Source organism: Tachypleus tridentatus, chromosome 7, assembly GCF_004210375.1.
Source record: "Tachypleus tridentatus isolate NWPU-2018 chromosome 7, ASM421037v1, whole genome shotgun sequence".
In the NCBI taxonomy this organism is placed as follows: domain Eukaryota; kingdom Metazoa; phylum Arthropoda; class Merostomata; order Xiphosura; family Limulidae; genus Tachypleus; species Tachypleus tridentatus.
Window position 1 is genome coordinate 60,943,843 of NC_134831.1, and position 18,427 is coordinate 60,962,269.

At 35.2% G+C, this 18,427-nt stretch overlaps 1 protein-coding gene across 3 annotated transcripts in view; it reads right to left on the reverse strand.

Moving 5' to 3' along the window:
- Positions 1 to 13,081, reverse strand: part of LOC143255777 (neurensin-1-like) — a 38,745-nt gene extending 25,664 nt beyond the window's left edge. The window contains exons 1-2 of one of the 3 annotated variants that reach the window (XM_076511969.1): positions 12,882 to 13,081; positions 9,028 to 9,171 (exon numbers count right to left, since the gene is read on the reverse strand). The gene's annotated coding sequence lies outside the window, so the exon portion shown is untranslated. The remainder of the gene's footprint in view (positions 1 to 9,027; positions 9,172 to 12,881) is intronic. The other 2 variants (XM_076511972.1, XM_076511968.1) reach the window with 2 other exon arrangements.
- Between the last annotated feature and the right edge of the window lie 5,346 nt (positions 13,082 to 18,427).

The window sequence follows — 18,427 nt, forward strand, 5'->3', positions numbered from 1 at the left end:
AAAACATACGAGGGCTAGTTTCGAAACTTTGAGACTAAACCTTTGCCGAAAACGTGTCATGATCTTCAGAGATACCTCCTTTAGTTAGGTTAAAAATAAATAAAATCGATAAGTAATTTTTTTTTTTTTGTTTCTGGTGACACTTCTCAATAAAGGTGAATTTTGGGCACTTTCCCAATGAGTGAAACGGAACAAGATAAGAACTTACAGAGATCAGCATAAGAAATACAGCTTTACTCACATTTTTAAAAATCTAATTACAAGACACAGGTAAAACTTGCTTGTATGACGGTATGTGTATATATATATATATATATATTAATACTGAAGAACCAAGTAAAATAAAACAAAATCAAAAGGAAGAACTGCGTTAAAAAACAACAATTATAGTGTTACAAGCTCTGAAGTTTACTTCTGAACCATCAGAAAATGAATTGAGCGGGAACTAGAGTTGAGAATCCGTGGATAGTGTCTTGTTACTGCCACAAGATGAGCGTTGGGACTGTGGGTGCATTATAAGCGTGTCGGTCAAATACCACTATACGATCTGGCAAGAGTAGCTCAAAAGTTAACGGTGGGTGGTATTGACTACTGCCTTTCCTTTAATATATCATCTCAAAGTTAAGGATGTCTCGCGCACATATTCCTGAGTAACTTTGAGCGAACCAAGGAAACAAACAAATAAACTGAAGGCTACACTGCACAATAATTTTTTTGGAAAGTTTTGCCTCTTGAAAAGTTTTTGCTGATTGTGGCAGGTACCTGGTGGGTATGCACAAATATACTTTTTGGTTTTCTTCATCACGTAGTAACTCTGAGAAATAGACAGTTAACTGTTTACCGGCAATAACGTATTTAATTGTGTTTATGTTTCTAATATGCTATTAAGATCAACATAATTAAAAGTGTTTTGCTCCTGATTTTCGTTTGTATTCAATGTCCGGTGCATCACGTTGCAGTCAGCAAGCATTGACGGATTCCAGTTGCCCTGATATCGTTTTTCCATTGTAATAATGTCCTGGTGAAACTGAAGATTTCGATGAAACGGTACATGATGAGCAAATTTGGATGTGTGTTGTTTTTTTTTTTGTGATCAGCAGCCAAAAATCTATAAGGAACACCTAACAGTGTTCAAGAAGCAAAAACTTTGTTGTGCAGTTAAATCAGCAAATCCAAACCTCTGGCTAATAATAATTTGTTATAAGCAAAACCAAGCACAAACAAAAATAAAAAACGCTGCAATCGAAAGGATATCTAGGGTACACGCTAAAATTTGAATCCTAATTCTGCAGTCACCATCAAAACCTAGGATACATTTTATATCCCATAATGTAGCAAACTTGAATAGTTCTTATACGCCCTGTACAGTAGCCACAAACTTACAACCCGCGCTAAACGATATATATATATCTGAATACTGCCAAAATAAATAAATGAAAATTAGTACATCAAAATCACAAATACTATTAATTACAAAATTAAACAAACCACGCAGAAACAAGCTAGAAATGTATCTCTATCGAACTTTCTTCCCAAATTCTGTATCAATAAAATTTCTAGGTTTATGATTCAAAATTAACAGTAGTAAGTTCATACTGATGAAAGAAAATAAACAACAAAAATCTGGTCGCGAGCGAATCAGATAAGAAGTCTGTCTAGAAAGAAACAAGGTATTGTCGTCAATAAACATGTTAAATATATACAAGTGTGTGTGTGTTTCTTATAGCAAAGCCACATAGGGCTATCTGTTGAGCCCACCAAGGGGAATTGAACCCCTATTTTAGCGTTGTAAATCCGTAGCCTTACCGCTGTACTAGAGGGGAGCAAAATATATACAAATAGTATATGTAAGGCCTGCTAAGTGTGCTAAGATCAAAAAATAACTATTAACGTAATAAATTCAATCTCTACTAACATATACAAAGTCCCACGTTCGAGAAGGTCAAATGTATTATACAACTATACGAAATACAAGCAGTTGATATGAAGTTATTTGAGCAAATCATAGACTTACTTCCAGAAGACATATACAAAAATGAAGTATCAAGTTCACTCAACCGCTATGCCATACATGATAGAAATGAGTCTAAGTACTCTCACCCATATGTATGTATTACGCGTACAGCAATCGGCCTGGCCCGGCATGGCCAGGTGGTTAAGGCACTCGACTCGTAATCTGTAGGTCGCGGGTTCGAATCCCTGTCACACCAAACATGCTCGCCCTTTCAGGCGTGGAGCGTTATAACGTAACAGCCAATCCCACTATCCGTTGGTAAGAGAGTAGCCTAAGAGTTGACAGTGGATGGTGATAATTAGCTGCTTTCCCTCTAGTCTTACACTGATAAATTAGGGACAGCTAGCGCAGATAGCCCTAGGGTAGTTTTGCGCGAAATTCAAAACAAACAAACAAATTTTTAAGGCACTTAAACAACGTAGGACTAAATGTTCAGGTCAGATTTCAAGGTTCGGGCATAGCCGTCCCTAATTTAGAATCTCTGATTAAAGAGAGGCCAACCAGTCAACAATATCCATTGACCACATGGCTATACTTTTTCAGGTGACTGAATACAACTTGTAGATACAGTACTTCATAAGGCGTCCATCCTTCAAAGCAAAAGTGGGGAACGTATTCAAATCTGTACCTCGGGAGCAACCATGGAGTTTCTGATACGCAGACCAGCATGCTAAACTCTTAGCCATACCCAGTCCGGGCGCAATTAAAATATTACGGTGATAAAAAAGAGAAATGAATGAAATAATTTATCAGACATTCAAAATCAGAATAAGGCTGTTTTAAATTGTAAAGTACAAAACCGAGCCAAGCATTCTTTAGACTAGAAATTGTTGTCAATCGTGAATAATCGTTCGCAAATAACCTTCAAATTATTATCTTGTAAACAGTGACATTAAAGTTTATCGGCCCGGTGTGGTAATTTCAAATTACCCCTGTTTTCAAGTTACTTCCCAATAATATGAAATTGTTTTCAGACTACCGGGGGAGTAACACGAAATCGATTTTAAATTACCCCCTTGATTTCAAATTACCTCCTCTTCTAACGCCAAAATGACAAACATAATGATTGCTTTTAATATTTGTAGTGCGTGTCGAGTACGTATCTAAGTGCATGATAATAGGTAAAAGGACTATTATTTATTTTATTAAAATTGATTACTTATATAAGATAAAAGGTATTTATTTTAAGGGCTCGTCCTCGCCAGACCACAAGGTTTGCATACTGTCTTCATTCAATATGTTGTAATTTATACATATTAATTTTTTTATATTTCTTTATGCGCACTGAAATAAAAATGAGGGATTGATGGCATGAGATATAGAACATGATAAATATTCTAATTTTTACATTATTAATAATGTGTTAATTAATGTGTTCGCACTGAGTGCGATAAAAACGTCTAGCATCTTGTTTGTTTCGTTTTTTGAATTCCACATAAAGCTATTCGAGGGCTATCTGCGCTAGCCGTCCCTTCACTCTAGTCTAACACTGCTAAATTAGGGACGGCTAGCACAGATAGCCCTCGAGTAGCTTTGTGCTAAATTCAAAAAACAAAGTTTATCCTTTGCAGCATAAACAAATACGTTCTTCTTTCGTTGAACTACTAACTGAATGAAATAATGTGGGCGCTGTACATGATGCAGTAGAAAAATAAAAAAATACAATATTTTTTTTTTATTGTCGAGCTTATTTTAAGGCGAAGAAGATAAAACAGAAATCCGAGAAGCAAATCAAAGTTTGGTATTTAATTGAAAATTGCCTATTGCTGTTAAATTAATGTTGTTGTTATTTTTTGTTATACCTATATACTTTACTGTGCTTGCCTAGTCTGCGCTGCCAGCGACTTTGTAATGGAAAACTTAGTCTGGTTTATATCTTTGAAATTCCAATAGTGTGTGTGCTATCTTGCAGCAAAGCCACACCGGAATATCTGCTGAGTCCGCCAAGGGGAAATTCCAATAGACCATTAGATATTTTACCATTGCTGTAATTTCATCACATTATTTGATGTAAGTTAACAACTTTCTTGTGATTGATCTTATCCATTGTTGATAACAACGTAGAGAAAAAAAGAAAGAGAAAACACGTAAGGGCAAAATTAAACCATGCAGTAAAGAATCGTTCAGTTTTTCTTTTCTTTTTTTTTACTTACTAATAACTCTTACTCACTACTTCCATAAACATTCCTTTATCTTCTTACTCGCTGCATTTTAAATGAAAATATTTCTAAAATGATTAGGCTATAGATAATTTGAGATGAATCTGAAATACAATTTTGTTCATTTACTCAGAAAATCAAAATAGACTCTCGTGTAAAGATAAGCAGTAAACGTACTCTTGAAGTAAGGACAAAACTTTCCTCTGATTTTGTTACAACAACAAGAGAAGATCGAGAAATTATTCATCCGTTAACATAACGATGACTGAGCACATCATATTAAAACGGTTTTCATTACGTGAATCGTGAGACATGGACACCCGATATAATTTCGAGGTAAAATGGAATGTATGAAACTCTTATTTTGACAGTTTGTCGTTAAATGGATTTTGTGATACCACCAAATACTGAAAACATTTGGGAAAGATGTGTAAATAGCCATTTCCGACGTTAAATATTCATACACTTAGGTTATACAGATACGTTCAGATCTATGATTAAAATTTCTAAGATGTTTGCATCCCTTGTGCCTAGTAACATTGGAAAACAAAGAAATGTGGATTAATTTGGGGTATCACGACCATCAATAGAAAGAATTGTAACACATCCTACCCTAACCGTAGTAATATAAGTGTGCCATGTACACTTTGTCTGAAAAGGCGATATTCACGTGCAAACAAATGTTCCTTCCATATCTGGCAAATAAAATGGGTTTTTAAGCTAATACACACGAAGACATACTAATAAAATCGCCAAATGCAGTGTTTACGGCTTCTTGGCAATTATACATTTGAAACATATCCTGAGAAACTGTTGTCCTCGTAGACTATATGGATTATGGAAAGCATGCATAGCATGATAGTTTATTTAATCTCACAGCTTTAAGTTGTACTGTTTTGCAATGGAAATTACACTGCAAGATAATTTTCAAGAAGCAAGGTGTTTAGCATGACCGGACTTTGCGACATGGACTGAAACGACGTCAAGGCTCAAAAATTGTTTTAATATAACATATTCATGATCTGAATAGCGATTATTTTAATTCTTACATTGTTGTTTTGACATCGACATACAATTTATAAACTAAAAGTAGTGTTTCAAATTAGTTTTATTCATGTAAATATAGTTTTCTTAAGCCAAAACTAATAATCCGCTTGTGACTTGCAACTCTCGTTCCTATACAGTTAAAGTCTTATCTTTGTGACGTGTTTCACACTTACAGTTTTGACGATCTCAACTAAACTTGACATGCAGCCTTAGATTCACGGAAGAGTCTCATTGAGAGATTAGCATTCGGTCTGACCCTCATGTCAATCCCATGAGAGCGACCGAGAGTCATTGTGTGCTCGTGTCTCCACCTTACAAGCTTAAAACTTTTCTCCTATCTCAACAAAACTTTGCATGTTACTCTAAGAACTATGGAAAGTGACACGGAGGTCAGAGGGGTATTCACTCGAATATGATCCCTCTGTGTCATTCGGGAGTCTTTATATGTTCCACGTGCTACTGTTCTGTTAATCACTACCAAACTTCGAAGATAATCTTAGCGCACGGCGTTTGGATGTTGCTCCCCAATAGACCATTCATATTTTCCCTGTGCATTGAGTTTTGGCTTGTTTTGAATTTCACGCAAAGCTATACGAGGGCTATCTGCGCTAGCCGTCCCTAATTTTGCAGTGTAAGACTAGAGGGAAGGCAGCTAGTCATCATCCCCACCACCAACTCTTGGGCTACTCTTTTACCTTTTACCAACGAATAGTGGGATTGACCGTAAATATATAACGCCCCCACAGCTGAAAGGACGAGCATGTTTGGTGTGACTTGGGTTCGAACCCGCGACTCTCGGATTACGACTCGAGTGCCTTAACCACCTGGACATGCCAGGCCGTTTTTTTCTTGTTGTTGTTTTGTTTTGTTTTAATGGTAAGAGTGGAAGTATTGAATTTTCTTATTATATTAAAGAATTAAAGTTTAAGAATTAAACTTTTGTTCGTTATGAATGCTGTAACACTTGACCCCCAGCGATGTATCATTAAGAATAAATACTCTAATGTGTGCCTTGTTAGTTATTTAGCATAAGACTACACAAAGACTCTCTGTACTCTACCCACCACGAGTATCGAAACCTGGTTTCTAGCGATATAAGCCCACAGACATGCCACTGTTCCACTATGGGGTGGGAGGGGTCCTGAGTGGAGTTTCTTCACGAGCACTATAACATTTGCCTGCCCTAGTGGGGTATCGTTACGAATACTGTAACTCTTGCCACTCACACACCCCAATAGGGTATCAATATGGAAACTATAATCCTTATCTTCCCCCAGTGGCGTATCATTGGTATGTCTGTGAACTAATGTAGTGAACACAGACAGATAGTCTATTGTGTTGCTTTGTGCTTAACTAAAAACAAATAAACTATAACATTTTAAAAGGAAAAAAGTGTAGGAAATGAATTTTTAGTTTTATTAATAAATAAAGTTTAGATTAATTCATATAAAGATTGGTCAACTTCACGTAAAATTTCGGTCGTAGTGATAATAATGGCAAAAATTACCAATTTATTTGGGAGAAAGTTTAATGTAATACACCAGAATAAACTGAAGGAGTTGCATTAAGAATTAGTGCGAAAAAATATTTTTATGCTCTTTTTTAATTCCAAGTTCAAAAGCACTAACACGTGAAGTTACAACAAGTAAACGTTCAGACATTTTCTCAGCTGTATGTTATCTTGTTCAATAGTCCGGGTAATTCTTCAGTTTATTCCAATAGCAAAAAGGGTTAAGGTTCCATCGCTCAAACGGTTCAGTCTGGGCGTTACTAAAACTCGTCTTCTCTAAGACAGTAGCAAACGTTGGATCAATTGTAAATGTGTTGTTAGCCTTTCACCAGATGGCAACGTAAGATCACGAGAACAGAATATGCACATTCATTATAGGTTGGACGGCCGTAATACTAAGTACGAATTTAAAATAACAAGTCTTTTAGATGTATAATTCACATTACAAATTAAAAACTACTGTAATCATTAAAAATCTGAGAAATTAAAATCCAGAATCATTTTCCAGTTATTAACTGAAGAGAAGATCTATACAAAGTCTATAAACGCAAAGTTCATATTTAGTACGTGAGACTTCTAAATTTGGACACTGCAAGGGCTAACTTAAGTTTAAACTTTAAAACTGGATTGTACCCTCATATTCTTTGATCCTTTTTGTTAAAGGTACTAAGTTGTGCTATATCAAAGTAATAGTTCTTAAAAATGCCGAAAACTATAAATAACAGACGATCAAACCCATATACGTAATGACATTTGCTTACACTGGATTGCATATCATATATTCACACACCCAATGAAAAAACCGACTATAATTTAGCTATAATGTCTCCGATGGGTTTGTTATATTAAGTAATATAAATACTCGAAACTTTTGAATATGTTTGCAATACAAACCACGTATCGCATAAATGCACACATTTATTGCGTAGCAAAATATTAATGGTTTCCGCCATTCTTACCCGCACCATAGTTAACAATTACACTGACTTTTCTATTCTGAATACTTATAATCAAGAAGAACATATTAAAATATTCACTAAGCACTATTATCCTATTATGATATATTCCAAAGTTTGTTTCTAGTTTATACAGCGCAGTGTTTCATAACAACTGAATTCTCCTAACTACTGCTACGACCAATATAACTTTTAATGTATTTTTTTCTCCCAACTGGAAACAGACATGTTGAAATTGTTAGCGTTTCAGAACTATGGGTACGTTTGTCCAAGGTTGCAGCGTTTCATTACTGTAAAATTCAGCTTCGCATTTAAACCACTGATGCGTTATAGGAATGACGGTGAAATCCTATTTCTCGACTAGGAAGCTGAGCTGGCGGCAGTTTTCAATTTCTAGAAAAAACAACACTGGATCAGCGTTGCTTGATTGAGTTACGGGAATTTTGAGTATTGGAAGATATCTTAAACGTTATTTGTGATTGTTGTTTTGAATTAAGCACAAAGGTACACAATGGGCTATCTGTGCTCCGCCCACCACGGGTATCGAAACCCGGTTTTTAGTGGTTTAAGTCCGCAGGCATACCGCTGAGTCACTGGGGGGGCTAAACGTTATTTAGGCTGTGATTTAGAACTGGACTGAGAGAAAGTAATCTTGTAAACTATTGTCAGTAAAATATCAATTCGCAATACAAACAATGTAGTCTGAAAATTAATCATAACATTTTCCACTTGAGAAAAGGTTCAGGATGTGAGATATAGCTAAAAATTAGGCATACTAGTTGGCGGTGAGTGCTTTTGACTAGTATCTTTCTCTCTAGTATATTAAATACTCAAAATTAATGCCGACTAGCACAGATAGCCCTTGGATAGCTTTGCGCGAATCTTTAACAGAAACAAACAAATTTTCGCAATCGTACCAAGATAACAATAGTGACGTTGATCGAAGATTTGATGACGTCGAAAATGACGTTATCTGCAGGATCTTAAAACCGTTGAGAGCCCTATAATACTTGCCCAATGTTACGGCATCAATTTCGACATTAACAACAATAGAACATCGTAATACGAGTCGACTGATCTCAGTGGTAAGCGCTTGTTTTAATGAAAAGTGTTCTCGATACGATTTAATATATTTCTTTAAATGCATGTGTACTAATTTAAACATTACAAGTACATGAAGTTGGTGATTCTACAATAATGCCACTAACTAAAAAAAAAAAAAAATTCCTTCGTGTGAATGTCTTATAACGATGCACTGTCATATTATTTATGAATTAACATTTAGTGAAGTGTAATAGCGGTGAATATAAGTTAATTGATTTGTATTATCTTTACAAATACCTGAATTTTCCCCGCATTTATAGCATATGTAATACCGCTGGAGTTCTTCGTTTCGGCTGTCAGTTTTACTTTTACACAGTTTGTCGTTAACGTCTGATTAAATCCCAGAATAGTTCTGATGTGGATCAGAACTAAAACACATACCTGTTAATTACAATAGCTAGCTTAATATAGCTTTCTTCATTTTCACGAACAAAATGCTTTCATCCATGTATAATATTATTTATTAAGCCTAAATTTTATCTCCAAACCCTAATAACTATAAGTCTTTTAATACCACTTGGGTACAGTAATCCAAATAACAGGATTTAAATTAGTTCTAACTCTAAATGGTAATGCAATTAATCTTCATATTAAAACTGAATATATCATAAAATATCTAAAATAATAAAACAAATGATTAGGAGTAAACACGTGTCGTGCAAATATACAAAAGCAATCTCACTGTTCTATGTTTTAAACGTAAAAGTTTAAAATTCCATTTTCTTAGTAAAGTTTATTTCGTAATACTTACATATGACCGTCGGCTAATATTTATATATAAAATAGTGGATGCCACAAAAACCATGTGGGTCTGTCCACAAAAATTCCCCACGTTAATTGTTTTAGCTACTTATAAAAATTCAAAACGAAATTTACCGAATCAATTTATAGTAGTAAAATCTCAGCTCAGCATACTTTGTATAAATATGCGATTCTGTTTCGATATTTGATTACCGCGAAACATTTACAGATTTTTCAGCCTGAGATCTACTAGAATATCTAAACTTAGTTTTAGTTTAACTTAAAATGTCTGTTTTGTTTGCCTGTTTTAAGACTTCAATATTATTTTATTTTCTGTTACACACATTTTCCAAATTTTTAAGATCTGTTTTGAGACTCGGTATTTTCTCCTTATTTTGAACACTTCTTTAAAGATTTATGTTAATTGGTCATAAATCCCTATAAATGAATCTTATTCTAAAACATATTTTAAAGGCTGGCGATGGGAGATATTGACTAGATCTAGGCTGTCAGTGTAACATTATGGATTGCGGATGAAGATATCTGTTGTTTAGCTCTGAGTAAATATTCCAAACAAACATGTCTTTAAACTATTGTGGATAATGTGATGAATAACCACATTCTTGCATTCGTTTCGCTTTAACACAGAATTCTGATCACAGAATTTTTTTAAAATTAAATATAAAGCCACACAATCGGCTACCTGCGCTAGTCGTCCCTAATTTAGCAGTGAAAGACTAGAGGGAAGTCATCACCATTCACTTCCAACCCTTGGGCTACTCTTTTACCAACGAATAGTGGGATTGGTCGTCACATTATATCGTTTACACGACTGAAAAGGCAAGCATGCTTCGTGTGATGGGGATTCGAACTCGCGACCATCAGATTAAGAGTCGAGCGCCCTAGCCACGTGACCATGCCGAGCCCAGTCATGGGAGAGCGACTTCCTAGACTTATTTTGCGATGGGCCATAACACATATCTTGAATATTTATACAGTACAAGTAACTTAAGGAGTGTATTCTTAAATTATTTTCTCCATGTATATCATATGAAAAAAATTACGTATTACAATCGTTTGGAGCATTTAAACATTTACTTCCTTCTATAATGTCGCGAATGTTCTATTTCATGTTTGTTTATTCTGACATATTATTTTTATCGTTTTTTTCTATGCAAATAAATTGTTTTTCACAATTTCACCAGAACCCTAGTGGCTATTATTTACATCTTTCTCTTCCTTCTCTCTTAAAGCCTTTTCTATATTTCTCATAACTCCCTTGCTACTCTAAAACCCAAGTTTTTCTATCACATCCTTGATGAATGAACACAGACTCCAGCTCCTGAAGATCCCTGGATGATCCCTTCACTCCATAATTCCTGCTCTTTTCTTCTACTGCCCCCTTTGATAAATAATGACTATTTATATATTAATGACTAATAAAACGGCTCTGAGTTTTTTCAAGTGCAAACCTTTAGCTCATAGCTCCGTCATCTCTTGACAAATTTGAGATGTAATTGAAGTTTACGATTTAAGAGGTCAAACTTTTTCGTTTGATTACTTGACCTCATCATAGGTCTCATAGATTAATTTATTGTAATCTTGCGCAAAAGAATTTCAGTTTGAGGGTAGGCTAGTAGTGATTCTGTTGAGTAATAAAACTGAATCGGGTATACACACACCTCACATTTGATATTACCGGCATACAAAAGTATAGCAAATAAAAAGGAAGAACATGGTCTCATAGATTAGTTTACCCCAATTTTGTCTAAAAATATATTGCCGCGGCTTTTGAAGATTCCCTCTTATTAATGTATAAACTCCGTATAAGATTACAAATAATAAAAAAAGTGATTGAAAGTTCTAATGACTGGTACATGTGTATGTCTGTGTGTAAATGATCTAATTTATTTTTTAATCAAAGACGAACATCTTGTAAACAGCACATCAGATCTTTCGTCTTAAGAGAAAATACTGAAGTATTTTAATATATCCTTTATTGTCATTAGACAGGCTTCTTGGATTGAATTTTTTCGAAAGATGTCATGTTCATTTGCATGGGCGTCCCTCAAATACCTGAAGTGTGATATTCCTAAAAGTTCAGTTTGATTACAGGTCTGGGTCTTTAAATAATACTAGTATGACCTTTGCTAACAACCAATCAAATGAATTTTTACCGATAGAAGTATATATTTATTACCAGCTAAAACAGCACGCTTTTCTCATACACTTTGAATATTTTTGTCGTACGATAACAACTTTACCATTTAAGAAGACTTAATTGAAAATGAATAGTTTTCAATAATTGCTAACTATAAGACTTGTGAAACAACTGTGGAAACAACAATTCTCAAAAGAATTACGTCAATGGTATCATAGCAACACAGAAAAAACCGAAAATATGAGTATACATATAACTGTTAAGTTGTACTGAGATAAAAATAACAGACTAACAAGTGTAAACAACATGCACTCGTCGTCTGAAATTACTGAAATCGAGTTATATCGCAAAGTTCAAAACTGAACAGAAATGGTCTCTGCAAGAACACAAAAAGTACAGCAATAATTAGTTTTTCTTCTTTTCTTACATTCAATAAAATTTGTATAAAGTTCATTGTTTGTTTATTCTATCTGATGCAACTTTTAAATTACAAATTTAATGCTTCTGAGATGCTGTGGTTGTTCTCAATAGTAAAAGATTCTAATCCATAATTCAAAGTCGATCTTTCTTTAGTTTGTATTTCAAGCTATCAATTAGATCGAACAATGTCATCAGTTTGCTGCAATTAGATAGCTTTATCATGTTTAATTTTTGTTATAGTTTTAATATTTTTAAAATCTAATATGTAGTTTTTAAAGTACGGGTTTATGGGTTTATTAATCACTTATTGATTACGCTTTTTTTCTTTTGTTTGAAGTTAAGCCCAAAGCAACACAATGGGCTATCTCTTTTCTTCCCACCACGTGTATAGAAACCTAGATTCTAGCGTTGTCAGTTCGCAGACATAATGAGGGAGCATTGATTAAATACAGTGCTTTTTAAAGACTTATAGTTATTAGGGTTTGGAGATAAAATGTAGGCCTAATAAATTCTATTGTATATCCTTCTTCGTGCTGCTTGATGTATGACTACCTAATTTAGTGGCTTAACCTCACAAGTTAATAACTGGTCCATACATGATACCACAGTGATTGTTTTCCGTGCGCATTTCATAGGCTGCGACAATTGTTGATTCAATAAACCCTTTAATCAGCAGAAGACACAGTTTGAAAGGTTTGTCATGAGATAATTAACGTTTATCAATATGGTAATGGTGCCTGTTGAAAGAAACATTAATAACATAACTTACATAGTTGTTGTCATTGAATTAATATGTTGTCTTCTTTCACTCGGAGTTAGAGATAACTAGTTCTTCCCGTCACGTTTTCAGTCCCTCTTTCTCTTCGTGGCGTCACAAACACGACTAGTCCTCTTACTTCGTGCGCCCACGCGACTTGAACGCTCGAGAATTCTGATATTCTACCATTTTCTTGGTGGGCGACCATTCACACATGCGCACTTTCAATAAATCGATCGTTTCAAAGAGTCGATGTCTCAGAAGAAGGTAACTCTAAATGTTTTCTTTATACTACTGCAGAAGATTTCTCTCAAAAAACAGACTACTATCACAAGAACAACGACAAACATTAACCGATCCTAATTATCAGCTTAAAATTTTAGTTAAAATTTAAAACTATGCTGATTAATAAATGTCTAAACTTAATACTGTCTGGGGAACCTCCCAAAACAACTACGACTGAGAACGAGACAATCCATCTATAGAGTAAAATAAGATTGAATGAAGGGACGCTACAAGGAAAATACAACAACAGGTATTAAGACCATGAGGTTTGTTTTCTGTGTTAACTAAGGAGAAAGTGTACATCACACACCTTCAGCTTATGGACTGTTATAATCGAACAATGAAATTTGGAAGTCAGTTTTATAATGCATTATCCATGGCTCAAAAGTACAGAGTGCGACTTTTTTTTTTCTTCTTATTAGCTTGTACCGTCTCAACATTCTGAAGCAATTCTAATCTCAACAATTTTCCAATCACGTTTTCAAGCAGTTTCAGTATATACAATTGGGTAACATTTTTAAATTATGTCACTAACATATCATCAGTTATCAATTGCAAGCAATAATCTAAGTAGAACTACTATTTTCCAAGGACGTCCGGTTCGAGACGTTATCCCACTAAATACATTTCATAATTCTAGCTGTGGAATCCCCATAAGAGAAAGCCTTCTCACCATTCGTTTCAGCCTAGACACTTCATTGAGCAGGTGTTATTGGCTGATTTTCTCTCATCTGGTTCACAGTTCAAAAATTATGAACAGTTAAGTCTGAAAGATGGAGATCTCTGATCTGGATGTTTAGCCTGTTGTGTGAATGAAATGTCATTCAAACAAACAAATAATTTTATAAAGTCTTATCTTTGAGCTTATTAGTTGAGCTTGTTACTGAATAAAAATTATTATATTATTATTTACAGCTGTATTAGCCAGTGCGCGAGTCAATAGCGTTGAAGATAGATATTTTAAGTCTTGAGTCGGGTGCTTACACCATACAATTTATTTCCATTTATACGCTATTATATAGTTCTCATGCCTTGTACCTTCCTCAATCGTAGTTTCCATTGTTCGACGTCCTTGTTTTAAATTATAGGTTATCAGTGAACAAGCTGAATGTTCTTGTTCCAATAAGAGATATCCAAACTTTATTCACACAGCCTTAGCTTTCAGGAGTGAATTTTTTTGTTTTACTTAGCACATAAATCAATTCTATTGCTATTACTTGTTTTAATTGCTTTTGAATTAAAGTATTCAGCTTCGAAGACTCTTTATCACTGCCGTAATGGTTTACTGTTTCTGTTTTTGATTGGTGAATTTCACGCAAAACTACTCGAAGGTCCTTAATTTAGAAATGATGAACTAGAAGGAGTGCAGTTAGTCGACACCACCTACCGCCAACTCTTAAGTTATTCTTTATCAACGAAAAGTGGGATTGAATATCATAATGCCCAAAGTTCAAAAGGCGTAATATATTAATATACTCAGATCATGAAGGTATGTTCAGATAAGATATTTAAAGTTTTTAAGACGAGGATAACTTTTCTAACTAATGGCACTGGAAAACAAAGGAATATGGATCAACTTGGAGCACCAGGACCACACACAAAAAGAACGTGCAAGAAGTTGCACTATTATCAAAATGGAGCCTCTTTTCACAACTAAAAATTCACAAGCATAAAGGTTAGTAACAAGTGTCGTCCGCATGTCCCAAGGATCAGTAAGCAATATAATAATAAAAAAGGATATCTGTCTGAAAACTATACCAACAGGATATGAGTTCATCAAAGTAAGGCTTACAGTCATACTCCACATTCAACCGTGGCATACCTCAAGCAGCTGGAGAATGAAACTGATACACATGACATATAAGAAAAGTCGCTGGATGTGACGCATATTGACTGTTGACTTCTATTTGTTGAAATGGGAACTACTAAACTATAGTTCTCAAACACGAGATAAATTATGGAAAGCAAGAAGGAAAGATGAAGGTGCTTTTGATATGACTGTATTAGAACGGAGCCTTTTTTTAATAGAAACTATGCTAAATAGATTTTGCCAAGCTGGAAAACGTTACAATACACATCTATAACGAAAACTTTTAATTGATACACTTAGGGGACATGACCTTCGTCAGGATTAGCTACTAAAAATACAACGTAATAAAGAACGTTTAGAATTTACGTAAAAACACATGCAATTAGAAATTAACTCATGAGAAAAATAGAACGCGAGGTGCGTGTGTAGCGTAGGACTTGTGAACAAAAAGGACCAAGAAAATTCAGAACAAAACCATACAGTTACAAAAATAAATAAACAATATAACAGAAAAATGGATACAGTTTTCATAGAGAATTTGAGAAAGTAGTTGTGTCAGTTGTCAAGTACAGCTTACGTTAAAATATTTTTAATCACACATTTTATCACTGTTCTTGACAACCATGAAGGTGCTAATGACTTAAAGTGCTTGGAGGAGGGGTGGCTGGTGGTCAAAGGTGCCGTTGCGTACAAGTCGAAGATGTTCCTGAAATTTCTGACCTTTCTTGCGTAGTGTTTCTCTGATATTGATTCTGTTGCATTTGACGCCTCTTCAACAGATTTTGTAAAAGGCCCTGCATGGCCAAGCGTGTTAAGGCGTTCGACTCGTAATCCGAAGGTCGCGGATTCGAATCTCGGTCGCACCAAACATGCTCGCCCTTTCAGTTGTGGGGGCGTTATAATGTAATGGTCAATCCCACTATTCATTGGTAAAAGAGTAACCCAAGAGTTGGCAGTGGGTGGTGATGTCTAGCTGCCTTCCCACTAGTCTTACACTGCTAAATTATGGACGGCTAGTGCAGATAGTCCTCGAGTTGCTTTGCGCGAAATTCAAAAACAAAACACAAACAAACATTTGCATTCGGTATAGTGAATGCAATAAATAATACTCTATTGTGCAGATGAATTGGCCTGTTACGTGAAACGTAAACAAAGTAGTTGCAAAAGATGCAAACTCAAGTGACATAACAGCATGCAAAGGAAAAAGTTTGTCGAGTTCCGTTGGTTTGTGCGGAAAAAGTCACTCCAGTTTGTAATTTAGAATGTTTGTTGTGTGTTTTGTTTTTGAATTTAGCACAAATCTACTTGAGGGCTATCTGTGCTAGCTGTCCCTAATTTAGCAGTGTAACACTAAAGGGAAGGCAACTAGTCATCACTACCCACCGCCAACTCTTGGGCTACTCTTTTATCAACAAATAGTGGAATTGACCGTCACATTAGAATGTACTAAATAGTCTCGTAAATTCATTTTGCATGCGAAAGAAATTGAGGGCAAGATTATAAATATGTTAACAAATGTGTCGTGTCTTGTTTGTAAAGTTGTACTGAACAGTCGTGCTAATCTGTATGTTTAATGGATGGTATGTAAAGGTTTGGTTTGTTTTGAATTTCGCGCAAACCTGATCGAGGGTTATCTGCGCTAACCATCCCTAAATTAGTAGTGTAAGGCTAGAGGGAAGATAGCTAGTCATCACTACCCACCGCCAACTCTTCGGCTGCTCTTTAACCAATGAATAGTAGGATTGACCATCACATTATAATGCCCCCACGGCTGATAGGGCGTGCATGTTTGGTATGACGGGGATTCGAACCCGCGACCTTCGGATTACGATTCGAGCGCCTTAAACACCGGGGGTATGTAAAGGGCTAAAGAAATTATGTCAGGATAGTGTTTGTCGCGAAAGTGGAGACAATCAGATTGTGATCAGTCGTATCAAGTTGAGCTTTAATGACGTTATCGTGATAATTCTGTTCTTTAAAATATCTAGTAATGTCGTTGCGTGCTTTACAACCGGCGACAGCGTTATAAGAACATATCTCAAACGCACGGATTGTTCTTCTAGATAAGCGTGTTTTATTTCGGATGGATGAAAAGAATTGAAGTTTAAATAGAAAAGATTGTCAGAAGGTTTGTAATGTATGTAAATATAGATGTGGAAATGTCATTAGTTTTATTAACAAGCTAACATACCGAATAGAAATCTGACAATTAACTTTAAGTGGTGGATGATACGTTTCAACATAGTGAATGAAGGGTTCTGGAAGTGAAGTGGTTTTTGCTGTTTGTGCGGTGAGAACAGTTTTTCTAGATCATTTTCCCCACTACAATTTTTAACTTCCAGATGACAAGGCATGGCCAGGTGGGTTAAGGCGTTCGACTCGTAATCTGAGGGTCGCTGGTTTGAATCCCGATCGCACCACACATGCTCGCCCTTTCAGCCGTGAGGGTGTTATAATGTGACGGTCAATTCCACTATTCGTTGGTAAAAGAGTAGCCCAAGAGTTGGCGGTGGGTGGTGATGACTAGCTGCTTTCCCTCTAGTCTTACACTGCTAAATTAGGGACGGCTAGCACAGATAGCCCTCGAGTAGCTTTGTGCGAAATTAAAAACAAACTTCCAGATATATAACATATATAAAGTTATTACTTAAGAAAATTAAGTGTAAGAAAGAAAAAGAAAACGTATTAAAAGCTGAGTTAACTGTGAATATAAGTCAAACTTAGAACTGGAAAATGCCGATCTCTTATTGTTGTTAGTAATTATAAATCTAACACACATCTTACCACCAGAAGATATTGTAAGGGTAAAAATGAAAAAACCGCCACATGAAAATGTTGCTTTCATGAAACACTCATTTACTTTCAGAGCATAATATGAAAAGGAAGGACTACTACGTAGAAATACGGTTCCAATAAAACGCTCATCTGACTATCAGAATATATCGTAAGAGTGTAAACGATGGACCAAAAACATTGAAAATAGTGGACGAAAATGTGGTTCACGTAAAACACTCATCTAACTACCAGAACATAAAGGGTGAAAAAGATGGTTCACCATACGAAAATGTAGTTCTCATGGAACTCTTATCTTACCACCTGAACATATCGTTCGTATGAAAATGATACTGTACATCAGCAGTTTTAATTTTTTATTTTCTTTATTTTAGTTTAAGTAGTTTTTTTCACATAAGTTGTCTAGCACAGTTATGTAACGTTTAACTAGTTTGTATTCTTGGTAACCATGTGGCAAATATGGCGTGCTATTAAAGCTTCAATTTCCTTGTGCTGTTCTCGAAATGATATTGGTCACGTACTCCATGTGTGCCTATTTCGTGTCAACACTTGTGAGTTTATTGCATTTTGGTAAAACTAGTTAGATTTACGTAAACAACAAGATGTTACTAATAAATTGATGGCCAACGAACTGATTGATTAGCTCCTCATAATTCAACTGTAGTATATT